Source organism: Salmo salar, chromosome 15 (assembly GCF_965601325.2).
Source record: "Salmo salar chromosome 15, fSalSal1, whole genome shotgun sequence".
Lineage (NCBI taxonomy): Eukaryota > Metazoa > Chordata > Actinopteri > Salmoniformes > Salmonidae > Salmo > Salmo salar.
This window is the reverse complement of record NC_138305.1, coordinates 108,433,866-108,460,250: the sequence shown is the minus strand read 5'-3', so window position 1 is coordinate 108,460,250 and position 26,385 is coordinate 108,433,866. Positions and strand designations below refer to the sequence as shown.

Here is a 26,385-nt window from a genome sequence, read left to right as displayed (position 1 = left end):
CACAGACACACACACACACTCTGAATTACACACACACACACTCTGAATTATACACACACACACTGAATTATACACACACACACACACTCTGAATTATACACACACACACACACTGAATTACACACACACACACTGAATTATACACACACACACACACACACACACACACACACACAGAATTATACACACACACACACAGAATTACACACACACACACTCTGAATTATACACACTCTGAATTATACACACACACTGAATTATACACACTCTGAATTATACACACACACACACTGAATTACACACACACACACTCTGAATTAAACACACACACTGAATTATACACACACACTGAATTATACACACACACACTCTGAATTACACACACACACTCTGAATTACACACACACACTCTGAATTATACACACACACTCTGAATTATACACACACACACACACTCTGAATTATACACACACACACACACTCTGAATTATACACACACACACACACTCTGAATTATACACACACACACACACTCTGAATTATACACACACACACACACACTGAATTATACACACACACATTCTGAATTATACACACACACACTCTGAATTATACACACACACACACACTCTGAATTATACACACACACACACACACTGAATTATACACACACACACTGAATTATACACACACACACTGAATTATACACACACACACTCTGAATTATACACACACACTGAATTATACACACACACTGAATTATACACACACACTGAATTATACACACACTCTGAATTATACACACACTCTGAATTATACACACACTCTAAATTATACACACACACACACTCTGAATTATACACACACACACTGATTTACACACACACACACTCTGAATTATACACACACACACACACACACACACACACACACACACACACACACACACACACACACACACACACACACACACACACACACACACTCTGAATTATACACACACACACACACTGAATTATACACACACACACACACACACACACACACACACTCTGAATTATACACACACACACACACTGAATTATACACACACACACACACTCTGAATTATACACACACACTCTGAATTATACACACACACTCTGAATTATACACACACACTCTGAATTATACACACACACACACACACACACACACACACACTGATTTACACACAGAATTATACACACACACACTCTGAATTATACACACACACACTCTGAATTATACACACACACACTCTGAATTATACACACACACTCTGAATTATACACACACACACACTGATTTACACACACACACACTCTGAATTATACACACACACTGATTTACACACACACACACACACACACTCTCTGAATTACACACACACACTCTGAATTACACACACACACACTCTGAATTATACACACACACACTCTGAATTATACACACACACACACTCTGAATTATACACACACACTCTGAATTATACACACACACACTCTGAATTATACACACACAAATTGACAAAGGGTGCAGCGGGCCATTATTCTGATTCCTGTGGGATTCCTCTCCCCCGCCCTGAACCCCCAACTCTCTCCCCCCCAACCTAAACCCCCAACTCTCTCTCCCCCGCCCTGAACCCCCAACTCTCTCTCCCTCCCCAACCTAAACACCCAACTCTCTCTCCCCCAACCTAAACACCCAACTCTCTCTCCCCCAACCTAAACACCCAACTCTCTCTCCCCCAACCTAAACACCCAACTCTCTCTCCCCCAACCTAAACACCCAACTCTCTCTCCCCCCTCCCCCCCCCCCCCCCCACCCGAACCCCCAACTCTCTCTCCCTCCCCACCCTGAACCCCCAACTCTCTCCCCCAACCTAAACACCCAACTCTCTCTCTGTCTCTCCGCCCTGAACCCCCAACACTCTCTCCCCCAACCTAAACCCCCAACTCTCTCTCCCCCGCCCTGAACCCCCAACTCTCTCTCCCCCAACCTAAACACCCAACTCTCTCTCCCCCAACCTAAACACCCAAATATCTCTCTCTCTCCCCCGCCCTGAACCCCCAACTCTCTCTCTCTCTCCCAACCTAAACCCCCAAATATCTCTCCCCCAACCTAAACACCCAACTCTCTCTCCCCCACCTAAACACCCAACTCTCTCTCCCCCACCTAAACACCCAACTCTCTCTCCCCCAACCTAAACACCCAACTCTCCCTCCCTCAACCTAAACACCCAACTCTCTCTCCCCCAACCTAAACACCCAACTCTCTCTCCCCCAACCTAAACACCCAACTCTCTCTCCCCCAACCTAAACACCCAACTCTCCCTCCCTCAACCCAAACACCCAACTCTCTCTCCCCAACCTAAACACCCAACTCTCTCTCTCTCTCTCTCTCCCACCCTGAACCCCCAACTCTCTCTCCCCCACCCTAAACACCGAAATCTCTCTCCCCCAACCTAAACACCCAAATATCTCTCCCCCACCCTGAACCCCCAACTCTTTTCACCCCCCCGCCCTGAACCGCCAACTCTCTCTCTCCCCCACCCTGAACCGCCAACTCTCTCTCTCCCCCGCCCTGAACCGCCAACTCTCTCTCTCCCCCGCCCTGAACCGCCAACTCTCTCTCCCCCACCCTGAACCCCCAACTCTCTCTCCCCCACCCTGAACCCCCAACTCTTTTCACCCCCCCGCCCTGAACCCCCAACTCTTTTCACCCCCCCGCCCTGAACCCCCAACTCTCTCTCTCCCCCACCCTGAACCCCCAACTCTCTCTCTCCCCCGCCCTGAACCCCCAACTCTCTCTCCCCCGCCCTGAACCCCCAACTCTCTCTCCCCCGCCCTGAACCGCCAACTCTCTCTCCCCCGCCCTGAACCGCCAACTCTCTCTCCCCCGCCCTGAACCGCCAACTCTCTCTCCCCCGCCCTGAACCGCCAACTCTCTCTCCCCCGCCCTGAACCGCCAACTCTCTCTCCCCCGCCCTGAACCGCCAACTCTCTCTCCCCCGCCCTGAACCGCCAACTCTCTCTCCCCCGCCCTGAACCGCCAACTCTCTCTCCCCCGCCCTGAACCGCCAACTCTCTCTCTCCCCCACCCTGAACCGCCAACTCTCTCTCTCCCCCACCCTGAACCGCCAACTCTCCCCCACCCTGAACCCCCAAACCTTCCTACTACTGCTTGTTAATTCCTTAATGAAAGGATAGCCAGAGAGGATTGATGAGCTGCTGTTATCTTCATTGTAAAAATGACAACTCCTGTTTAAGGCTCAAAGGCACAGTAAACTACAGTCAGTGTTGTGGAGTTGTGCTGAGCGATTAACCGCCATTTGTTTTTCCCCCGTAATTAAACAACGAATTGACCATGTCTGTTCAATTACTTGAATTCCATTTAGTTAGGGTTTTTCGTGTGAACCCAACACACCGTTTCTCTAAAGAGAAATCAAATAATTGATGAGCGAAATCAAGTCAATAACTACAGTATGTGGGATGCTGGGCTGAAGGGAGATGTAGTTTTCATTAAGTAAATATTCAACCTAGTTCACAAAGCAGAAACATTTAAACAATTAACTACAATGACCATAATCCATTATGCCTGGTTTTTTTCCCAGCTCGGATAGACGGACCAGAGACTTAAGAGGTAAAACGAGAGGTTTCACTCTCGCCAAAATCTGTCCAAAATAATCCTGTTTCTAGAGGTTTATTTTGGACCTAAGTTTGTCGCCTGCCTTCCTGTCTTTGGGACGACGACTCCCATTGTTAGGCTGGAGACATGGGCATCTGGTCATTATATAAAGATCTCTGGACGGATACACCAAGTCCCGCTACGTTAGGTTAGATACAGATAGACCGCATGACAGAGGAATTATACACAACGACGAGATGGACAGAGACAGTTGGTGAAAGCCTGATCTACTCTGAAGAAGTAGTAAAATGGTTTAGTCAGAGACAGCAGCATCCATAGGCAGGCTAGCTAAATAGGATGACTACAGACATTACAGTAGTGGGAGAACAGAGATGACGTGAGAACAGAGATAACGTCAGATGATCTGGCTGGCTGCTACTGCCTGAACAGAGATGAGAAGATGACTTTGAAAGATGCACTATGCAGAAATCAATCATCCATTTCCTGGTTGCTAAAATTCAAATAGTTTGCATATTTTTCGTCTATGTGACCAAACAAGGAAGGACCTTCAAACAAGGACCTTGTTGCCACAGCTCGCATTGATGTGCCATCCTGGATGAGCTGCACTACCTGAGACACTTGTGTGGGTTGTAGACTCCGTCTCATGCTACCACTAGAGTGAAAGCACCGCCAGCATTCAAAAGTGACCAAAACATCAGCCAGGAAGCATAGGAACTGAGAAGTGGTCTGTTGTCACCACCTGCAGAACCACTCCTTTATTGGGGGTGTCTTGCTAATTGCCTATAAATTCCACCTGTTGTCTATTCCATTTGCACAACAGCATGTGGAATTTATTGTCAATCAGTGTTGCTTCCTAAGTGGACAGTTTGATTTCACAGAAGTGTGATTGACTTGGAGTTACATTGTGTTGTTTAAGTGTTCCCTTTATTTTTTTGAGCAGTGTATATTTATGTAAGTGTGTGTGTGTGTGTGTGTGTGTGTGTGTGTGTGTGTGTGTGTGTGTGTGTGTATGTATGTATGTGTGTGTGTATGTATGTATATATCCTGTTGGGGATAGGGGGCAGTATTTGCACGGCCGGATAAAAAAACGTACCCGATTTAATCTGGTTACTACTCCTGCCCAGTAACTAGAATATGCATATAATTATTGGCTTTGGATAGAAAACACCCTAAAGTTTCTAAAACTGTTTGAATGGTGTCTGTGAGTATAACAGAACTCATATGGCAGGCAAAAACCTGAGAAGATTCCTTACAGGAAGTGGCCTGTCTGACCATTTCTTGCCCTCCTTGATCATCTCTATCCAAAACAGGGGATCTCTGCTGTTACGTGACACTTCCTACGGCTCCCATAGGCTCTCAGAAGGCGGGAAAAAGCAGAATGATGTAATTCCAGCCCCAGGCTGAAACACATTAGCGCTTTTGGCAAGTGGCCGATCAGAGGACAACGGGCTTAGGCGCGTGCACAAGTCGACCCCATGCTTTATTTTCTTTCGTCTTTTTACCTAAACGCAGATTCCCGGTCGGAATATTATCGCTTTTTTACGAGAAAAATGGCATAAAAATGGATTTTAAACAGCGGTTGACATGCTTCGAAGTACGGTAATGGAATATTAAGAATTTTTTTGTCACGAAATGCGTCGTGCTCGTCACCCTTCTTTACCATTCGGATAGTGTCTTGAACGCACGAACAAAACAGAGGATATTTGGATATAACTATGGATTATTTGGGACCAAACCAACATTTGTTATTGAAGTAGAAGTCCTGGGAGTGCATTCTGACGAAGAACACCAAAGGTAATAACATTTTTCTTATAGTAAATCTGACTTTGGTGAGTGCTAAACTTGCTGGGTGTCTAAATAGCTAGCCATGTGATGCCGGGCTATCTACTCAGAATATTGCAAAATGTGCTTTCACCGAAAAGCTATTTTAAAATCGGACATAACGAGTGCATAGAAGAGTTCTGTATCTATAATTCTTAAAATAATTGTTATGCTTTTTGTGAACGTTTATCATGAGTAATTTAGTAAATTTTTTGTAAATTCACCGGAAGTTTGCGGGGGGTATGCTAGTTCTGAACGTCACATGCTAATGTAAAAAGCTGGTTTTTGATATAAATATGAACTTGATTGAACAAAACATGCATGCATTGTATAACATAATGTCCTAGGTGTGTCATCTGATGAAGATCATCAAAGGTTAGTGCTGCATTTAGCTGTGGTTTGGGTTTTGTGACATTATATGCTAGCTTGAAAAATGGGTGTCTGATTATTTCTGGCTGGGTACTCTGCTGACATAATCTAATGTTTTGCTTTCGTTGTAAAGCCTTTTTGAAATCGGACAGTGTGGTTAGATTAACGAGAGTCTTGTCTTTAAAATGGTGTAAAATAGTAATATGTTTCAGAAATTGAAGTAATAGCATTTCTAAGGTATTTGAATAACGCGCCACAGGACTCCACTGGCTGTTACGTAGGTGGGACGATTTCGTCCCACCGACCCTAGAGAGGTTAAATATATATATATATATATGTGTATATATACACACACACACATATATACATACATACACACACACACATACACACACTCTTCTCTTACGTACCATACGGTCAAGCTGCTCCCACAACAGCTCAATAGGGTTGAGATCCGGTGACTGTGCTGGCCCTCCATTAGAGACAGAATACCAGCTGACTGCTTCTTCCCTAAATAGTTCTTGCATAGTTTGGAGCTGTGCTTTGGGCCATTGTCCTGTTGTAGGAGGAAATTGGCTCCAATTAAGCGCCGTCCACAGGGTATGGCATGACGTTGGAAAATGGAGTGATCGCCTTCCTTCTTCAAGATCCCTTTTACCCTGTACAAATCTCCCACTTTACCACCACCAAAGCACCCCCAGACCATCACATTGCCTCCACCATGCTTGAAAGATGGCGTCAAGCACCTTTTCATTTTCTATGCGTCTCACAAATGTTCTTCTTTGTGATCCGAACACCTCAAACTTAGATGAATCTGTCCATAACACTTTTTTTCCAATCTTCCTCTGTCCCTGCTGGTCTTCCAAGCAGAGTTCCTCTGTCCCTGCTGGTCTTCTAAGCAGAGTTCCTCTGTCCCTGCTGGTCTTCTAAGCAGAGTTCCTCTGTCCCTGCTGGTCTTCTAAGCAGAGTTCCTCTGTCCCTGCTGGTCTTCTAAGCAGAGTTCCTCTGTCCCTGCTGGCCTTCTAAGCAGAGTTCCTCTGTCCCTGCTGGCCTTCTAAGCAGAGTTCCTCTGTCCCTGCTGGTCTTCCAAGCAGAGTTCCTCTGTCCCTGCTGGCCTTCCAAGCAGAGTTCCTCTGTCCAGTGTCTGTTCTTTTGCCCATCTTAATCTTTCCTTTTTATTGGCCAGGCTGAGACATGGCTTTTTCTTAGCAACTCTGCTTAGAAGGCCAGCATCCCAGAGTGGCCTCTTCACTGTTGACGTTGAGACTGGTGTTTTGTTGGTACTATTTAATGAAGCTGCCAGTTGAGGACTTGTGAGGCTTCGGTTTCTCAAACTAGACACTCTAATGTACTTGTCCTCTTGCTCAGTTGTGCACCGGGGCCTCCCACTCCTCTTTCTATTCTGGTTAGAGACAGTTTGCGCTGTTCTGTGAAGGGAGTAGTACACTGCGTTGTACGAAATCTTCAGTTTCTTGGCAATTTCTAGCATGGAATAGCCTTCATTTCTCAGAACAAGAATAGACTGACGAGTTTCAGAACAAAGTTCTTTGTTTATGGACATTTTGAGCCTGTAATCGAACCCACAAATGCTGATGCTCCAGATACTCAACTAGTCTAAAGAAGACCAGTTTTATTGCTTCTTTAATCAGAACAGTTTTCAGCTGTGCTAACATAATAAGAAAAACACCAAAATAAAGATGCCCAGGGTCCCTGCTCATCTGCGGGAACATGTCTTAGGCATGCTGCAAGGAGGCATGAGGACTGCAGATGTGGCCAGGGCAATAAATTGCAATGTCCGTACTATGAGACGCCTAATACCCTGACTACATTGCCGTGTCGCGTGCGTTGCAAAATAAATGTAGGAATCTATGTTATTCAATTATTGCGCGCGTCAACGAGCGTCTGCGTTGCCAAGGGCTAAAGTAGAAGTCATTCCTATTTCTGACGCAGATCGCGCTGCAAGTCCTGCCTCTCCCACCTCTCCCGTTTTATGTGTCGATTGTCGGAGTAGAGGACCTTGTGCATTTCAGGTAAAATAACCACCTAATGTTTATATCCCAGGACATATTAGCTAGACAGTGCAAGCTAACTAGCAAAATTGCCATAAATGTTTAATGCTTTTCGACCTGTCCCCAAATTAATGTCATTGGTTCAGAGTTTGTTTTGATATTTTAACCTGCGTGTCGTGATCGCGTTTGGTGTAGGGGGACAAAATAAATTGATGCACGATGGTGCACGTGCACAGCTGGTTTGGGTTCCGTGTTAGACAGCGCTACAGGGAGACAGGACGGACAGCTGATCGTCCTCCAGTGGCAGACCACGTGTAACAACACCTGCATGGGATCGGTACATCTGAACATCACACCTGCAGGACAGGTACAGGATGGCGACAACAACTGCCAGAGTTACACCAGGAACGCACAATCCCTCCATCAGCGCTCAGACTGTCCGCAATAAGCTGAGAGAGGCTGGACTGAGGGCTTGTAGGCCTGTTGTAAGGCAGGTCCTCACCAGACATCACCGGCAACAACGTCGCCTATAGGCACAAACCCACCGTCGCTGGACCAGACAGGACTGGCAAAAAGTGCTCTTCATTGTCGAGTCGCGGTTTTGCTTCACCGGGGGTGATGGTCAGATTAGCGTTTATCGTCGAAGGAATGAGCGTTACACCGAGGCCTGTACTCTGGAGCGGGATCGATTTGGAGGTGGAGGGTCCGTCATGGTCTGGGGCGGTGTGTCACAGCATCATCGGACTGAGCTTGTTGTCATTGCAGGCAATCTCAATGCTGTGCGTTACAGGGAAGACATCCTCCTCCCTCATGTGGTACCCTTCCTGCAAGCTCATCCTGACATGACCCTCCAGCATGACAATGCCACCAGCCATACTGCTCGTTCTGTGCGTGATTTCCTACAAGACAGGAATGTCAGTGTTCTGCCATGGCCAGCGAAGAGCCCGGATCTCAAACCCATTGAGCACATCTGGGACCTGTTGGATCGGAGGGTGAGGGCTAGGGCCATTCCCCCGGGAACTTGCAGGTGTCTTGGTGGAAGAGTGGGGTAACATCTCACAGCAAGAACTGGCAAATCTGGTGCAGTCCATGAGGAGGAGATGCACTGCAGTACTTAATGCAGCTGGTGGCCACACCAGATACTGTTACTTTTGACCCCCCCTTTGTTCAGGGACACAATATTCCATTTCTGTTAGTCACATGTCTGTGGAACTTGTTCAGTTTATGTCTCAGTTGTTGAATCTTGTTATGTTCATACAAATATTTACACATGTTAAGTTTGCTGAAAATAAATGCAGTTGACAGTGAGAGGACGTTTCTTTTTTTGCTGAGTTTATATACACACTACTAATACACACACACATACATACATACATACACACAATATAATATGATATTACATAATTGAAATATTTATCCAGACCCTTCTATTCCCCAAGCCCACTAAATCATTAGAGCAGTACAGTACTGCTAACTACAGTCGACTAGCTCACAGAACATGATAGTGACAACATAAGCCTGGTTTTATAAAGGCCTTTAAGAATGCTGCCTGCTTCCCTCTGCAGGAAACTTCTGCTCCGTTGGATTATCCTCCATCAAGGAAAGGGCTTACCTCATATCACCATCACACTCTCACTGCTCTGACTCTCTGTTCCCTCCACAGTCTCACTGCTCTGACTCTCTGTTCCCTCCACAGTCTCACTGCTCTGACTCTCTGTTCCCTCCACAGTCTCACTGCTCTGACTCTCTGTTCCCTCCACAGTCTCACTGCTCTGACTCTCTGTTCCCTCCACAGTCTCACTGCTCTGACTCTCTGTTCCCTCCACAGTCTCACTGCTCTGACTCTCTGTTCCCTCCACAGTCTCACTGCTCTGACTCTCTGTTCCCTCCACAGTCTCACTGCTCTGACTCTCTGTTCCCTCCAGTCTCACTGCTCTGACTCTCTGTTCCCTCCACACTCTCACTGCTCTGACTCTCTGTTCCCTCCACAGTCTCACTGCTCTGACTCTCTGTTCCCTCCACAGTCTCACTGCTCTGACTCTCTGTTCCCTCCACAGTCTCACTGCTCTGACTCTCTGTTCCCTCCACAGTCTCACTGCTCTGACTCTCTGTTCCCTCCACAGTCTCACTGCTCTGACTCTGTTCCCTCCACAGTCTCACTGCTCTGACTCTCTGTTCCCTCCACAGCCTCACTGCTCTGACTCTCTGTTCCCTCCACAGCCTCACTGCTCTGACTCTCTGTTCCCTCCACAGTCTCACTGCTCTGTTCCCTCCACAGTCTCATTGCTCTGACTCTCTGTTCCCTCCACAGTCTCACTGCTCTGACTCTGTTCCCTCCACAGTCCCACTGCTCTGACTCTCTGTTCCCTCCACACTCTCACTGCTCTGACTCTCTGTTCCCTCCACAGTCTCACTGCTCTGACTCTCTGTTCCCTCCACAGTCTCACTGCTCTGACTCTCTGTTCCCTCCACAGTCTCACTGCTCTGACTCTCTGTTCCCTCCACAGTCTCACTGCTCTGACTCTGTTCCCTCCACAGTCTCACTGCTCTGACTCTCTGTTCCCTCCACAGCCTCACTGCTCTGACTCTCTGTTCCCTCCACAGCCTCACTGCTCTGACTCTCTGTTCCCTCCACAGTCTCACTGCTCTGACTCTCTGTTCCCTCCAGTCTCACTGCTCTGACTCTCTGTTCCCTCCACAGTCTCACTGCTCTGACTCTCTGTTCCCTCCACAGTCTCACTGCTCTGACTCTGTTCCCTCCACAGCCTCACTGCTCTGACTCTCTGTTCCCTCCACAGTCCCACTGCTCTGACTCTCTGTTCCCTCCACAGCCTCACTGCTCTGACTCTCTGTTCCCTCCACAGCCTCACTGCTCTGACTCTCTGTTCCCTCCACAGTCTCACTGCTCTGTTCCCTCCACAGTCTCATTGCTCTGACTCTCTGTTCCCTCCACAGTCTCACTGCTCTGACTCTCTGTTCCCTCCACAGTCCCACTGCTCTGACTCTCTGTTCCCTCCACACTCTCACTGCTCTGACTCTCTGTTCCCTCCACAGTCTCACTGCTCTGACTCTCTGTTCCCTCCACAGTCTCACTGCTCTGACTCGGTTCCCTCCACAGTCTCACTGCTCTGACTCTGTTCCCTCCACAGTCTCACTGCTCTGACTCTCTGTTCCCTCCACAGTCTCATTGCTCTGACTCTCTGCTCTGACTCTCTGTTCCCTCCACAGTCTCACTGCTCTGACTCTCTGTTCCCTCCACAGTCTCACTGCTCTGACTCTGTTCCCTCCACAGTCTCACTGCTCTGACTCTCTGTTCCCTCCACAGTCTCACTGCTCTGACTCTGTTCCCTCCACAGTCTCACTGCTCTGACTCTCTGTTCCCTCCACAGTCTCACTGCTCTGACTCTCTGTTCCCTCCACAGTCTCACTGCTCTGACTCTCTGTTCCCTCCACAGTCTCACTGCTCTGACTCTCTGTTCCCTCCACAGTCTCACTGCTCTGACTCTCTGTTCCCTCCACAGTCTCACTGCTCTGACTCTCTGTTCCCTCCACAGTCTCACTGCTCTGACTCTCTGTTCCCTCCACAGTCTCACTGCTCTGACTCTCTGTTCCCTCCACAGTCTCACTGCTCTGACTCTGTTCCCTCCACAGTCTCACTGCTCTGACTCTCTGTTCCCTCCACAGTCTCACTGCTCTGACTCTCTGTTCCCTCCACAGTCTCACTGCTCTGACTCTCTGTTCCCTCCAGTCTCACTGCTCTGACTCTCTGTTCCCTCCACAGTCTCACTGCTCTGACTCTCTGTTCCCTCCACAGTCTCACTGCTCTGACTCTCTGTTCCCTCCACAGTCTCACTGCTCTGACTCTCTGTTCCCTCCACAGTCTCACTGCTCTGACTCTGTTCCCTCCACAGTCTCACTGCTCTGACTCTCTGTTCCCTCCACAGTCTCACTGCTCTGACTCTCTGTTCCCTCCACAGTCTCACTGCTCTGACTCTCTGTTCCCTCCACAGTCTCACTGCTCTGACTCTCTGTTCCCTCCACAGTCTCACTGCTCTGACTCTCTGTTCCCTCCACAGTCTCACTGCTCTGACTCTGTTCCCTCCACAGTCTCACTGCTCTGACTCTCTGTTCCCTCCACAGTCTCACTGCTCTGACTCTCTGTTCCCTCCACAGTCTCACTGCTCCGACTCTCTGTTCCCTCCACAGTCTCACTGCTCTGACTCTCTGTTCCCTCCACAGTCTCACTGCTCTGACTCTCTGTTCCCTCCAGTCTCATTGCTACTGTCACTTCGAATGCTTCACTACATGTTGTTACAGTCATTGTATTTAGCGTGTGTTAGTGTGATAAAGTGTTTGAGTGTATTTACTCCAGCGTGTGTGTGTGTGTGTGTGTGTGTGTGTGTGTGTGTGTGTGTGTGTGTGTGTGTGTGTGTGTGTGTTCGTTTATTTTCCTACAGCCTTTCTCTGTAGCGTATGTCAGGTTGTCTCTCTGACTGTATCGAAGGCTAGATGATGAGCAAATAGGAATCCAAAAGTCATTGCTTGTCTTGGTGGTCCTATGTACACTGTGCTACACAGGGCAGGGTGGGCAGGGCGGCCAGGGCGGGCGGGCAGGGGCCGAGGGCTAAACTCCTGTGTTTACACACTGATCCTGTCAGCTATCTGGCCCGCTCCACTCTCTCTCTGTCTCTCTATTCTCCCCCCGTCTCTCTCCCCCCGTCTCTCTCCCTCTGCAGGCAGAACAGATGGTTATTGTTTTTCCTGGCAGATTTATGACCGTGCCACAAAAGGCCCCTGCTTTGACACCAAGCCAAAAGGTTAAGGCTGTTACTTGCAGGAGCAGAAGAGGGACGGAGCAGGGGAGGAGAGCGAGAGGAGGGGAGGAGAAGTGGCAGGTGCCAGAGCAGAGAACGAGGAGACGACCAGGGGAAAGGGGGAGAGGAAGAAGGGAGGGGAAACGGAGATATAAAATAATAAAACAATGGACAATCAAACTTGAATATAACCACAAGCCCTAAAACCTCTCTCACATGTTACTGAATGAGGTGTGACACTGGGACAGAGAAGAGAGAGAGACAGAATACAGACAGAGAGAGAATAGAGACAGAGAATAGAGAGACAAAGAATAGAGAGACAGAATAAAGAGACAGAGAATAGAGAGACAGAATAGAGACAGAGAGAATAGAGAGACAGAATACAGACAGAGAGAGAATAGAGAAAGAGAGAATAGAGACAGAGAGAATAGAGAGACAGAGAGAATAGAGAGACAGAGAATAGAGAGACACAGAATAGAGAGAGACAGAATAGAGACAGAGAGAGAATAGAGACAGAGAGAGAATAGAGACAGAGAGAATAGAGAGACAGAATAGAGAGAGAATAGAGACAGAAAGAATAGAGACAGAGAGAGAATAGAGACAGAGAGAGAATAGAGACAGAGAGAATAGAGAGACAGAATAGAGACAGAGAGAGACAGAATAGAGACACAGAGAGAGCGAGAGAGAGAATAGAGAGACAAAGAGAATAGAGACAGAGGGAATAATGAGAGAGAATAGAGAGGGAATAGATAGAGGGAATAATGAGAGAATAGAGACAGAGGAGAGAGACAGAGAGAATAGAGAGACAGAATAGAGACAAAGAGAGACAGAGAGAATAGAGACAGAGAATAGAGAGAGAGAATAGAGACAGAGAATAGAGAGAATAATGAGAGAATAGAGACAGAGGAGAGAGACAGAGAGAATAGAGAGACAGAGAGGGAATAGAGAGACAGAGAGAGAATAGAGAGACAGAATAGAGAGACAGAATAGACAGAGAATAAAGACAGACAGAACAGAGACAGAGAATAGAGAGAGAATAGAGAGAGCGAGAGAGAATATATATAGAGAGAATAGAGACAGAGAATAGAGAGAGAATAGAGAGACAGAGAGGGAATAGAGACAGAGGAGAGAGACAGAGAGCGAATAGAGAGACAGAATAGAGACAGAGAGAATAGAGAGACAGAATAGAGACAGAGAGAATAGAGACACAGAAGAGAATAGAGAGAGAATAGAGACACAGAGAGAATAGAGACACAGAGAGAATAGAGAATAGAGAGAGAATAGAGAGACAGAGAGAGAGAATAGAAAGCAGCAGGAGAGTGTGTGATGACGAGGTTGGTTCTAGTGGCAGATCCAGAGTTGTGTAAACAGCCATTAGTGCAGCCAGGCAGAGTTGCTCAGAAGACAAGACGGGAGTCTGACCATCATTACAGCAAAGTGGAGGAGAATGTTTCTCTTACAATTAGATTTTAATTCTGTCCATATATGTACTTTTACTTGCATGTGTTTGTATTCTATATTCAGTATACGCTGTTAGTGTACACTGACAACCTGACTGATAGAAACTGTGACGTGTGGGTTTAATTCATGGATTCATTCTAAGGGTAATTATACTTGAGTGTGCTAGTGTAGAGGGAAATGAGAATATCTCTCTGACGTGCTACAGAACTAAGAGCCTTAGTGACATGTTTTCCTTCTCTGTCCTGTCAATCATCCGGTGGGACAAGGCTGGTGTAAAGAAGTGAAGTGATTCCAATATTAATTATACCTGATTTAAATAGGATTTGCTGTATGTTGCCAGGAAAAAAAAGGATTTGGGCTATGTTTATACGATCCCCTTTTAAAAAGGATTTGGGCCATGTTTATACGATCCCCTTTTAAAAAGGATTTGGGCCATGTTTATACGATCCTCTTTTAAAAAGGATTTGGGCTATGTTTATACGATCCCCTTTTAAAAAGGATTTGGGCCATGTTTATACGATCCCCTTTTAAAAAGGATTTGGGCCATGTTTATACGGTCCCCTTTTAAAAAGGATTTGGGCCGTGTTTATACGGTCCCCTTTTAAAAAGGATTTGGGCCATGTTTATACGGTCCTCTTTTAAAAAGGATTTGGGCCATGTTTATACGGTCCCCTTTTAAAAAGGATTTGGGCCATGTTTATACGGTCCTCTTTTAAAAAGGATTTGGGCCGTGTTTATACGGTCCTCTTTTAAAAAGGATTTGGGCCATGTTTATACGGTCCCCTTTTAAAAAGGATTTGGGCCATGTTTATACGGTCCCCTTTTAAAAAGGATTTGGGCCATGTTTATACGGTCCTCTTTTAAAAAGGATTTGGGCCATGTTTATACGGTCCCCTTTTAAAAAGGATTTGGGCCGTGTTTATACGGTCCCCCATTTCTTGTGGCAACTGAGCGAGACGTTCAACTTTTGACCCCGCTGTTGTGATCGTTGTCGTGGTAACCTGACGTGAGCGCAAGCTCTAAATCCGACAGAAATTCACGGCTTTTCATGTCTTCACATTCAGAACAGTAAGTTAGCAGCTCGCCATACTTGTAAATAATTACCTTGTAATGTGTTCATTTTTTTCCTGTTATTCTGAACTTTTGTCAGATATGTTCTGGTAATTATAAACTGGTAAGTCAGCTAGAATGCCAACAAGCTAATGTTAGCAACAAACCAAAACATTGTCTAGAAAAAGCTGCTTTTAGTAGCCTGGCTTGCTAGATTGAGATACTCTAAAGACATTTTTAAAACGGATGTGTTTTTTTTAATGCAAAAACTAGAGAAAGTAAGGTTGCCATCTGGGCCCGGCTACTGATGTGTCATGCAGACTGCCATCTGGGCCCGGCTACTGATGTGTCATGCAGACCTGCCATCTGGGCCCGGCTGCCGATGTGTCATGCAGACCTGCCATCTGGGCCCGGCTACTGATGTGTCATGCAGACTGCCATCTGGGCCCGGCTACTGATGTGTCATGCAGACTGCCATCTGGGCCCGGCTGCTGATGTGTCATGCAGACCTGCCATCTGGGCCCGGCTGCCGATGTGTCATGCAGACCTGCCATCTGGGCCCGCCTGCCGATGTGTCATGCAGACTGCCATCTGGGCCCGCCTGCCGATGTGTCATGCAGACCTGCCATCTGGGCCCGCCTGCCGATGTGTCATGCAGACCTGCCATCTGGGCCCGCCTGCCGATGTGTCATGCAGACCTGCCATCTGGGCCCGCCTGCCGATGTGTCATGCAGACCTGCCATCTGGGCCCGCCTGCCGATGTGTCATGCAGACCTGCCATCTTTGTGTTTATACTTTTTCAGAATGACAAGGACAAGCTTGATGTCTGACAATAATACAAATGTTGATGATGTAATGCCAAAGACGGTAAGATGTAAGGTCACATTTCTACTGGGGAGGTCGGCGGGACTTTTAACTACATTACCACAAATCATGACAAGGTTGGTTTGCGGAAATAAAAGGAAACTTTGTCGCAGGAAATACCTTTTCACATACAGGGCTTCCAGAAAGTATTCACACCCCTGGATTTTCCCCACGCTTTTTTTGTGTTACAAAGTGGGATTAAAATGGATTTAATTGTCATTTGTTTTGTCAACGATCTACACAAAATACTCTCTAATGTCAAAGTGTGTGAAAAATACTAACATTTGCTATAAAAAAAAAAAACAAAAAAACATACACAAAAATATCTAATTTACATACTAATTCACACCTCTGAGTCAATACATGTTAGAATCACCTTTGGCAGTGATTACAGCTGTGAGTCTTTCTGGGTAACTCGAAGAACATTCCACACCTGGATTGTGCAACATTCGCCCATTATCCGTTTCAAAATTCTTCAAGCTCTGTCGATTGAAAAAATATAAAAATAAATAACTAACTAGGCCACTCAGGAACATTCAATGTCATCTTGGTAAGAAACTCCTGTGTAAACATTTTAGGTTATTGTCCTGCTGAAAGGTGAATTTAGTTTCTTTTTATCCTAAACTCCCTTGTCCTTGCCGATGACAAGCATACCCATAACATGATGCAGCCACCACCACGCTTGAAAATATGAAGAGTGGTACTAAAGTAATGTGTTGGGCTGTATCTGCCTCAAACATCTTTCTATTCAGGACATAGAGATAATTTCTTTGCAATATTTTTTGCAGTTTTACTTTAGTGCCTTATTGCAAACAGGATGCATGTTTTGGAATATTGTATTCTGTACAGGCTTCCTTCTTTTCATTCTATCAATTAGGTTAGTATTGTGGAGTAACTACAATGTTGTTGATCCATCCTCAGTTTTCTCCTATCACAGCCATTAAACTCTGTAACTGTTTTAAAGTCACCATTGGCCTCATGGTAAAATCCCGAAGCAGTTTCCTTCCTGTCTCACTGCTGTAAGCGCTTTTACCAATCAAAGCAGATTGGACCAACCGCTACACAGCCTTTTTACAGGGGAGTCGATCCCTACGCCTGCTACAGAGCCTTTTTACAGGGGAGTCGATCCCTACGCCTGCTACATAGCCTTTTTACAGGGGAGTCGATCCCTACGCCTGCTACAGAGCCTTTTTACAGGGGAGTCGATCCCTACGCCTGCTACAGAGCCTTTTTACAGGGGAGTCGATCCCTACGCCTGCTACAGAGCCTTGTTACAGGGGAGTCGATCCCTACGCCTGCTACACAGCCTTTTTACAGGGGAATGGATCCCTACGCCTGCTACAGAGCCTTTTTACAGGGGAGTCGATCCCTACGCCTGCTACACAGCCTTTTTACAGGGGAGTCGATCCCTACGCCTGCTACAGATCCCTTTTTACAGGGGAGTCGATCCCTACGCCTGCTACAGAGCCTTGTTACAGGGGAGTCGATCCCTACGCCTGCTACAGAGCCTTTTTACAGGGGAGTCGATCCCTACGCCTGCTACAGAGCCTTGTTACAGGGGAGTCGATCCCTACGCCTGCTACACAGCCTTTTTACAGGGGAATGGATCCCTACGCCTGCTACAGAGCCTTTTTACAGGGGAGTCGATCCCTACGCCTGCTACACAGCCTTTTTACAGGGGAGTCGATCCCTACGCCTGCTACAGATCCCTTTTTACAGGGGAGTCGATCCCTACGCCTGCTACAGAGCATTTTTACGGGGGAGTCGATCCCTACGCCTGCTACACAGCCTTTTTACAGGGGAGTCGATCCCTACGCCTGCTACAGAGCCTTTTTACAGGGGAGTCGATCCCTACGCCTGCTACAGAGCCTTTTTACAGGGGAGTCGATCCCTACGCCTGCTACAGAGCCGTTTTACGGGGGAGTCGATCCCTACGCCAGCTACAGAGCCTTTTTACGGGGGAGTCGATCCCTACGCCCGCTACAGAGCCTTTTTACAGGGGAGTCGATCCCTACGCCCGCTACAGAGCCTTTTTACAGGGGAGTCGATCCCTACGCCCGCTACACAGCCTTTTTACAGGGGAGTCGATCCCTACGCCCGCTACAGAGCCTTTTTACAGGGGAGTCGATCCCTACGCCCGCTACAGAGCCTTTTTACAGGGGAGTCGATCCCTACGCCTGCTACAGAGCCTTTTTACAGGGGAGTCGATCCCTACGCCTGCTACAGAGCCTTTTTACAGGGGAGTCGATCCCTACGCCTGCTACAGAGCCTTTTTACAGGGGAGTCGATCCCTACGCCTGCTACAGAGCCTTTTTACAGGGGAGTCGATCCCTACGCCTGCTACAGAGCCTTTTTACAGGGGAGTCGATCCCTACGCCTGCTACAGAGCCTTTTTACAGGGGAGTCGATCCCTACGCCTGCTACAGAGCCTTGTTACAGGGGAGTCGATCCCTACGCCTGCTACACAGCCTTTTTACAGGGGAATGGATCCCTACGCCTGCTACAGAGCCTTTTTACAGGGGAGTCGATCCCTACGCCTGCTACACAGCCTTTTTACAGGGGGAGTCGATCCCTACGCCTGCTACAGATCCCTTTTTACAGGGGAGTCGATCCCTACGCCTGCTACAGAGCATTTTTACGGGGGAGTCGATCCCTACGCCTGCTACACAGCCTTTTTACAGGGGAGTCGATCCCTACGCCTGCTACACAGCCTTTTTACAGTGGAGTCGATCCCTACGCCTGCTACACAGCCTTTTTACAGTGGAGTCGATCCCTACGCCTGCTACAGAGCCTTTTCACAGGGGAATGGATCCCTACGCCTGCTACAGAGCCTTTTTACAGGGGAGTCGATCCCTACGCCTGCTACAGAGCCTTTTTACGGGGGAGTCGATCCCTACGCCTGCTACAGAGCCTTTTTACAGGAGAGTCGATCCCTACGCCTGCTACAGAGCCTTTTTACAGTGGAGTCGATCCCTACGCCTGCTACAAAGCCTTTTTACAGGGGAGTCGATCCCTACGCCTGCTACAGAGCCGTTTTACGGGGGAGTCGATCCCTACGCCCGCTACAGAGCCTTTTTACGGGGGAGTCGATCCCTACGCCTGCTACAGAGCCTTTTTACAGGGGAGTCGATCCCTACGCCTGCTACACAGCCTTTTTACAGGGGAGTCGATCCCTACGCCCGCTACAGAGCCTTTTTACAGGGGAGTCGATCCCTACGCCTGCTACAGAGCCGCTTTACGGGGGGGGGGGTTACAGACTATACAACTACAAGTAGTGAAGTTACTAACAGACCATACAAGTACTAAACAAGTTAAATGTCATACCTGTGATTAAAGGTGATCCACACACGTAGCTACATGTAGTCTACTTGTACACCGGGTCCCCACATTTCCCACGTTGAATAGCCTGAAGCCACAGAGCTCTTCTCGCAGCAAATATTTCCCATCGTGGGAGCATTGCCAACCGTAGGTCTGGATTTCTCACCTGGTTACATAGTTTTTGAAATTTGTATAAATTTGTTTTTGTATTTGTCATTATGGTGTATTGTGTGTAGATTGATGAGGATTTTTAAAAATGTATTTAATACATTTTAGAATAACGCTGTAACGTAACAAAAGGGGTGTGAATACTTTTCCAAATGGACTGTACATGTACATTGAACAACACAGCAGCTTTTCCTTATGTTATTTCTGTATTAACAACAACAACAACAAACCAACAATGAAGTTGTCTCTCTTACAATGAGGGGTCAATAGGAAAGAATTGTCCCAAATTTGTGGTGGTGATCGAGGGGAATTCCTTCTGATTACGGGAACATCGACTCGGAGTACGCTGGATTGCCATGGTGACGTAGAATGTTTATTCAAATAATGCTAACTGCTCATGCAATGTATTTTTTGTTGTTGTAACGTCAGTTAAGTTCAGCACGGAATGAAGGGTAAACTTCCTGCGTTTACTTTTCCTGTCTTTGTTTTTGGCGGTTCTGACTGCGCCCACTGCCCACGACCTAAGAGCCTTTTTGATGCAGGAAAATAAAAAAAAGTGAAAAGGAGAGTGTGTTTTCTTGACGAGCACCAACCTTGACCTAACTAGACAGTAGAAACAGAACCAATAGACTGGAGGCCACTTCATTAGAACAGCAGCCCTCAGCTGTGATCTGCGGTCTGCCATTTCAGCATATTTAGTTGTTTGAACAGTATTGAGCAAAACCCAGCTCATATTCCATGACGCCCTCAGTCTCCTCCCTCTCTCTCTCCATGACGCCCTCTCAGTCTCCTCCCTCCCTCTCTCCATGACGCCCTCAGTCTCCTCCCTCTCTCTCTCCATGACGCCCTCAGTCTCCTCCCTCTCTCTCTCCATGACGCCCTCAGTCTCCTCCCTCTCTCTCTCCATGACGCCCTCTGTCTCCTCCCTCTCTCTCTCCATGACGCCCTCTCAGTCTCCTCCCTCTCTCTCTCCATGACGCCCTCAGTCTCCTCCCTCTCTCTCCATGACGCCCTCAGTCTCCTCCCTCTCTCTCTCCATGACGCCCTCAGTCTCCTCTCTCTCTCTCTCCATGACGCCCTCAGTCTCCTCCCTCTCTCTCTCCATGACGCCCTCAGTCTCCTCCCTCTCTCTCTCCATGACGCCCTCAGTCTCCTCCCTCTCTCTCTCCATGACGCCCTCAGTCTCCTCCCTCTCTCTCTCCATGACGCCCTCAGTCTCCTCCCTCTCTCTCTCCATGACGCCCTCAGTCTCCTCCCTCTCTCTCTCCATGACGCCCTCAGTGTCCTCCCTCCCTCTCCATGACGCCCTCAGTCTCCTCCCTCTCTCTCTCCATGACGCCCTCAGTCTCCTCCCTCTCTCCATGACGCCCTCAGTCTCCTCCCTCTCTCTCCATGACGCCCTCAGTCTCCTCCCTCTCTCTCTCCATGACGCCCTCAGTCTCCTCCCTCTCTCTCTCCATGACGCCCTCAGTCTCCTCCCTCTCTCTCTCCATGACGCCCTCAGTCTCCTCCCTCTCTCTCTCCATGACGCCCTCAGTCTCCTCCCTCTCTCTCTCCATGACGCCCTCAGTGTCCTCCCTCCCTCTCCATGACGCCCTCAGTCTCCTCCCTCTCTCTCTCCATGACGCCCTCAGTCTCCTCCTTCTCTCTCTCCATGACGCCCTCAGTCTCCTCCCTCTCTCTCTCCATGACGCCCTCAGTCTCCTCCCTCTCTCCATGACGCCCTCAGTCTCCTCCCTCTCTCTCCATGACGCCCTCAGTCTCCTCCCTCTCTCTCTCCATGACGCCCTCAGTCTCCTCCCTCTCTCTCTCCATGACGCCCTCAGTCTCCTCCCTCTCTCTCTCCATGACGCCCTCAGTCTCCTCCCTCTCTCTCTCCATGACGCCCTCAGTGTCCTCCCTCCCTCTCCATGACGCCCTCAGTCTCCTCCCTCTCTCTCTCCATGACGCCCTCAGTCTCCTCCCTCTCTCTCTCCATGACGCCCTCAGTGTCCTCCCTCCCTCTCCATGACGCCCTCAGTCTCCTCCCTCTCTCTCTCCATGACGCCCTCAGTCTCCTCCCTCTCTCTCTCCATGACGCCCTCAGTGTCCTCCCTCTCTCTCTCCATGACGCCCTCAGTCTCCTCCCTCTCTCTCTCCATGACGCCCTCAGTCTCCTCCCTCTCTCTCTCCATGACGCCCTCAGTCTCCTCCCTCTCTCTCTCCATGACGCCCTCAGTCTCCTCCCTCTCTCTCTCCATGACGCCCTCAGTCTCCTCCCTCTCTCTCTCCATGACGCCCTCAGTCTCCTCCCTCTCTCTCCATGACGCCCTCAGTCTCCTCCCTCTCTCTCTCCATGACGCCCTCAGTCTCCTCCCTCTCTCTCCATGACGCCCTCAGTCTCCTCCCTCCCTCTCCATGAAGCCCTCCCACCCTCCCTCCCTCCCGCTCTCCAAAGTGGAGGAAATGATGGCAGCAAAGCTAGCCCTGTAGAGGGTCAGAACAACTGACAGAGAGGGGATGACACACACACTTCCCTCTCAACTCCGCTCAGAGGGAGAGAGAGGGAGGGAGGCAGTGAGAGAGAAAGGGAGGGAGGTAGTGAGGGAGAGGGGCAGTGAGAGAGAGAGGGGCGGGAGGGAGGTAGTGAGGGAGAGAGAGGGAGGGAGGCAGTGAGAGAGAGGGAGGTAGGTAGTGAAAGAGAAAGGGAGGGTGGGAGTGAGGGAGAGAGAGGGAGGGAGGCAGTGAGAGAGAGGGAAGTATTTAGTGAGAGAGAGGGAGGGATTTAGTGAGTGAGAGGTTGGTAGGTAGTGAAAGAGAAAGGGAGGGAGGTAGTGAGGGAGAGAGGGGCAGGTGGGAGGGAGGTAGTGAGAGAGAGAGTGGGAGGGAGGTAGTGAGGGAGAGAGGGGCAGGTGGGAGGGAGGTAGTGAGAGAGAGAGGCAGGTGGGAGGGAGGTAGTGAGGGAGAGAGAGGGAGGGAGGCGGTGAGAGAGAGAGGGGCAGGTGGGAGGGAGGTAGTGAGAGAGAGAGGCAGGTGGGAGGGAGGTAGTGAGGGAGAGAGAGGGAGGGAGGCAGTGAGGGAGAGAGGGGCAGGTGGGAGGGAGGTAGTGAGAGAGAGAGGCAGATGGGAGGGAGGTAGTGAGGGAGAGAGGGGCAGGTGGGAGGGAGGTAGTGAGAGAGAGAGGCAGGTGGGAGGGAGGTAGTGAGGGAGAGAGAGGGAGGGAGGCGGTGAGAGAGAGAGGGGCAGGTGGGAGGGAGGTAGTGAGAGAGAGAGGCAGGTGGGAGGGAGGTAGTGAGGGAGAGAGAGGGAGGGAGGCAGTGAGGGAGAGAGGGGCAGGTGGGAGGGAGGTAGTGAGAGAGAGAGGCAGGTGGGAGGGAGGTAGTGAGGGAGAGAGGGGCAGGTGGGAGGGAGGTAGTGAGAGAGAGGCAGGTGGGAGGGAGGCAGTGAGGGAGAGAGAGGGAGGGAGGCGGTGAGAGAGAGAGGCAGGTGGGAGGGAGGTAGTGAGAGAGAGAGGCAGGTGGGAGGGAGGTAGTGAGGGAGAGAGAGGGAGGGAGGCAGTGAGGGAGAGAGGGGCAGGTGGGAGGGAGGTAGTGAGAGAGAGAGGCAGGTGGGAGGGAGGTAGTGAGGGAGAGAGGGGCAGGTGGGAGGGAGGTAGTGAGAGAGAGGCAGGTGGGAGGGAGGTAGTGAGGGAGAGAGAGGGAGGGAGGCGGTGAGAGAGAGGCAGGTGGGAGGGAGGTAGTGAGAGAGAGAGGCAGGTGGGAGGGAGGTAGTGAGGGAGAGAGAGGCAGGTGGGAGGGAGGTAGTGAGGGAGAGAGAGGGAGGGAGGCGGTGAGAGAGAGAGGCAGGTGGGAGGGAGGTAGTGAGAGAGAGAGGCAGGTGGGAGGGAGGTAGTGAGGGAGAGAGGCGGTGAGAGAGAGAGGCAGGTGGGAGGGAGGGAGTGAGAGAGAGAGGCAGGTGGGAGGGAGGGAGTGAGGGAGAGAGGGGCAGGTGGGAGGGAGGTAGTGAGGGAGAGAGGGGCAGGTGGGAGGGAGGTAGTGAGGGAGAGAGGGGCAGGTGGGAGGGAGGGAGTGAGGGAGAGAGGGGCAGGTGGGAGGGAGGTAGTGAGGGAGAGAGGGGCAGGTGGGAGGGAGGTAGTGAGGGAGAGAGAGGCAGGTGGGAGGGAGGTAGTGAGGGAGAGAGGGGCAGGTGGGAGGGAGGTAGTGAGGGAGAGAGGGGCAGGTGGGAGGGAGGGAGTGAGGGAGAGGGAGGGAGGTAGTGAGGGAGGTAGTGAGGGAGAGAGGCAGGTGGGAACAACATAGCACTCTTTAGAAGCAGCCAAACTCATACAAGTTAGCTAGCGGGAGGAACAGTGAGGGAGGAACAGTGAGGGAGGAACAGTGAGGGAGGAACAGTGAGGGAGGAACAGTGAGGGAGGAACAGTGAGAGAGGAACAGAGGAACAGTGAGGGAGGAACAGTGAGGGAGGAACAGTGAGGGAGGAACAGAGGAACAGTGAGGGAGGAACAGTGAGAGAGGAACAGTGAGGGAGGAACAGTGAGGGAGGAACAGTGAGGGAGGAACAGTGAGGGAGGAACAGTGAGAGAGGAACAGAGGAACAGTGAGGGAGGAACAGTGAGAGAGGAACAGAGGAACAGTGAGGGAGGAACAGTGAGGGAGGAACAGTGAGAGAGGAACAGAGGAACAGTGAGAGAGGAACAGTGAGGGAGGAACAGTGAGGGAGGAACAGTGAGGGAGGAACAGTGAGAGAGGAACAGTGAGAGAGGAACAGTGAGAGAGGAACAGTGAGGGAGGAACAGTGAGGGAGGAACAGTGAGAGAGGAACAGTGAGGGAGGAACAGAGGAACAGTGAGAGAGGAACAGTGAGGGAGGAACAGTGAGGGAGGAACAGTGAGGGAGGAACAGTGAGGGAGGAACAGTGAGAGAGGAACAGAGGAACAGTGAGGGAGGAACAGTGAGAGAGGAACAGTGAGAGAGGAACAGTGAGAGAGGAACAGTGAGAGAGGAACAGTGAGGGAGGAACAGTGAGGGAGGAACAGTGAGAGAGGAACAGTGAGGGAGGAACAGTGAGGGAGAACCAGGGAGAATCCCTGTCGTTCTCTTTAAAAGCGGTCCAGCTACTGTAGCTAGGGGAAGCAAGAGAAGGCTGGAGGAAGAGAGGCAGGAACACCGTAGCCCTCTAGATGTGTCTGCCTGGTGGTTCTGGCTAGTAGCCCAGTACAGTGGTGTGGTCGTATCCCAGGCCCAGACCCAGGCCCTGGGGCAGGACATCATGTTATTGGAACAACCAACCACATGTAATGTGAGGTGCTTGTTCCTTCCTGGATGGCTAGGCATGCCAGTGGAATTACTCAAATATTACATGTCAGAGTGTGGAGAGGGAGAGGGAAAATACTTCAAACTAAAGCTAGTGCTTGAAGATTGTTATGCTCCATAGATAGAGTGTGGGAGAGAGCGAGAGGGAGGTAAACATATTTCTGTTAGGGAAAATAAGGTGTTGACTAGCAATGCTACTAGCTCAAGGACCACAACGGCGTGTGTCTAGAGATGAGCTTTAAGCACAAAAGCCATGTCAATCATAACCAAAGAGGAGGCTTTTTCAGTGTGTCTGTGACAAACCCTGGTCTTCTCAGTGTCTATATTGAGCTAACCCCCTTCTCTCCCCCTCCTCTGGTGACTTCCATCCCCCTCTCCTCCTCCCCTTTTTATTGCTTTTCTTATGCTTAAAAGGCAGTTTATTGTCCATTTACAGAGGGGAGATGACGGTTTCTCTGCTCTGTGGTGGCAGCAGGGCTAGAAACTAGACGGAGGTGTGTAGGGTGCGTGATGGAAAGAGAGGTATTACCACGCCAAGCAGCACACTACCCCACCAGGTATTAATAGCATTGATATACGGTCCCTTTACATTAAGAGCCAATCACTTGTCAGGTAATATATCTCTAAGCAACGGTGTTAATGACTTCATTTCTTATTTAAAAGACAACACATTTGTTTTACGGATGGTAAATATTCATAGTGCCATTAATGAGTGCTCAGAAAATTGGCCCTGAACTTAAAGTAGCTCTCGAGTGGCGCAGCGGTCTAAGGCACTGCATCTCAGTGCTAGAGGAGTCACTACAGACAGCCTGGTTCCAATCCAGGCTGTATCACAACCGGCTGTGATTGGGAGTCCCATAAGGCAGTACACAATTGGCACAGCGTCGTCTGGGTTTGGCCGGGGGGTGGCCGTCATTGTAAATAAGAATTTGTTCTTAACTGACTTGCCTAGTTAAAGGTTAAATAAAAATGTTAAATAAATAAAGGTCGACACTTCCAGAATATACTATTACATTTATAAAAATCAGGATTTTGTAAAGGTACTTATTTCATGTAGAAAAACTCAAAAGAAGACTGACAACAGAAATAGGAAAACAGTGGCTCAAGCCTTAGTGATGATGTCAACACTATCTTGCCCTCGCAGTCTTCCATAAGAATAATGATGGCGTGTACAGAAACTAGTACATGCAGAGGGTCTACACTGCTGACTGAGCCAACACAAAACACATGGATGCATTACTGAACAGAACAGCCAATAGCTACAGGACAGTCAGTGTACAGCCATGAAGCCACAACACGGTTTCCTTTAAAACCAAATCAGAAATATACATTCATGTATTATTATAACATGTATTATCTTACGAGGACTATCCATGGCTCACTTGGGGGGGGGGGGGGGGGGGGGGAAAGGAGACGTCAAGCTCAAGGTGACTTCCCTGGTAAAAAAATATATATAGATATATCTTGCTAGATTGAGATATTATTTAGGTTAAAACACGACTACATGATGATTGTAGAAGCAGAGAGATCTAGAGTTTACAATTCTATGAG

General features: G+C 49.1%; 1 protein-coding gene across 13 annotated transcripts in view; it reads right to left on the bottom strand.

The window, feature by feature from the left end:
* Window positions 1–26,385, bottom strand: part of rerea (arginine-glutamic acid dipeptide (RE) repeats a) — a 366,496-nt gene that overhangs the window by 25,952 nt on the left and 314,159 nt on the right. The window lies entirely within an intron of this gene.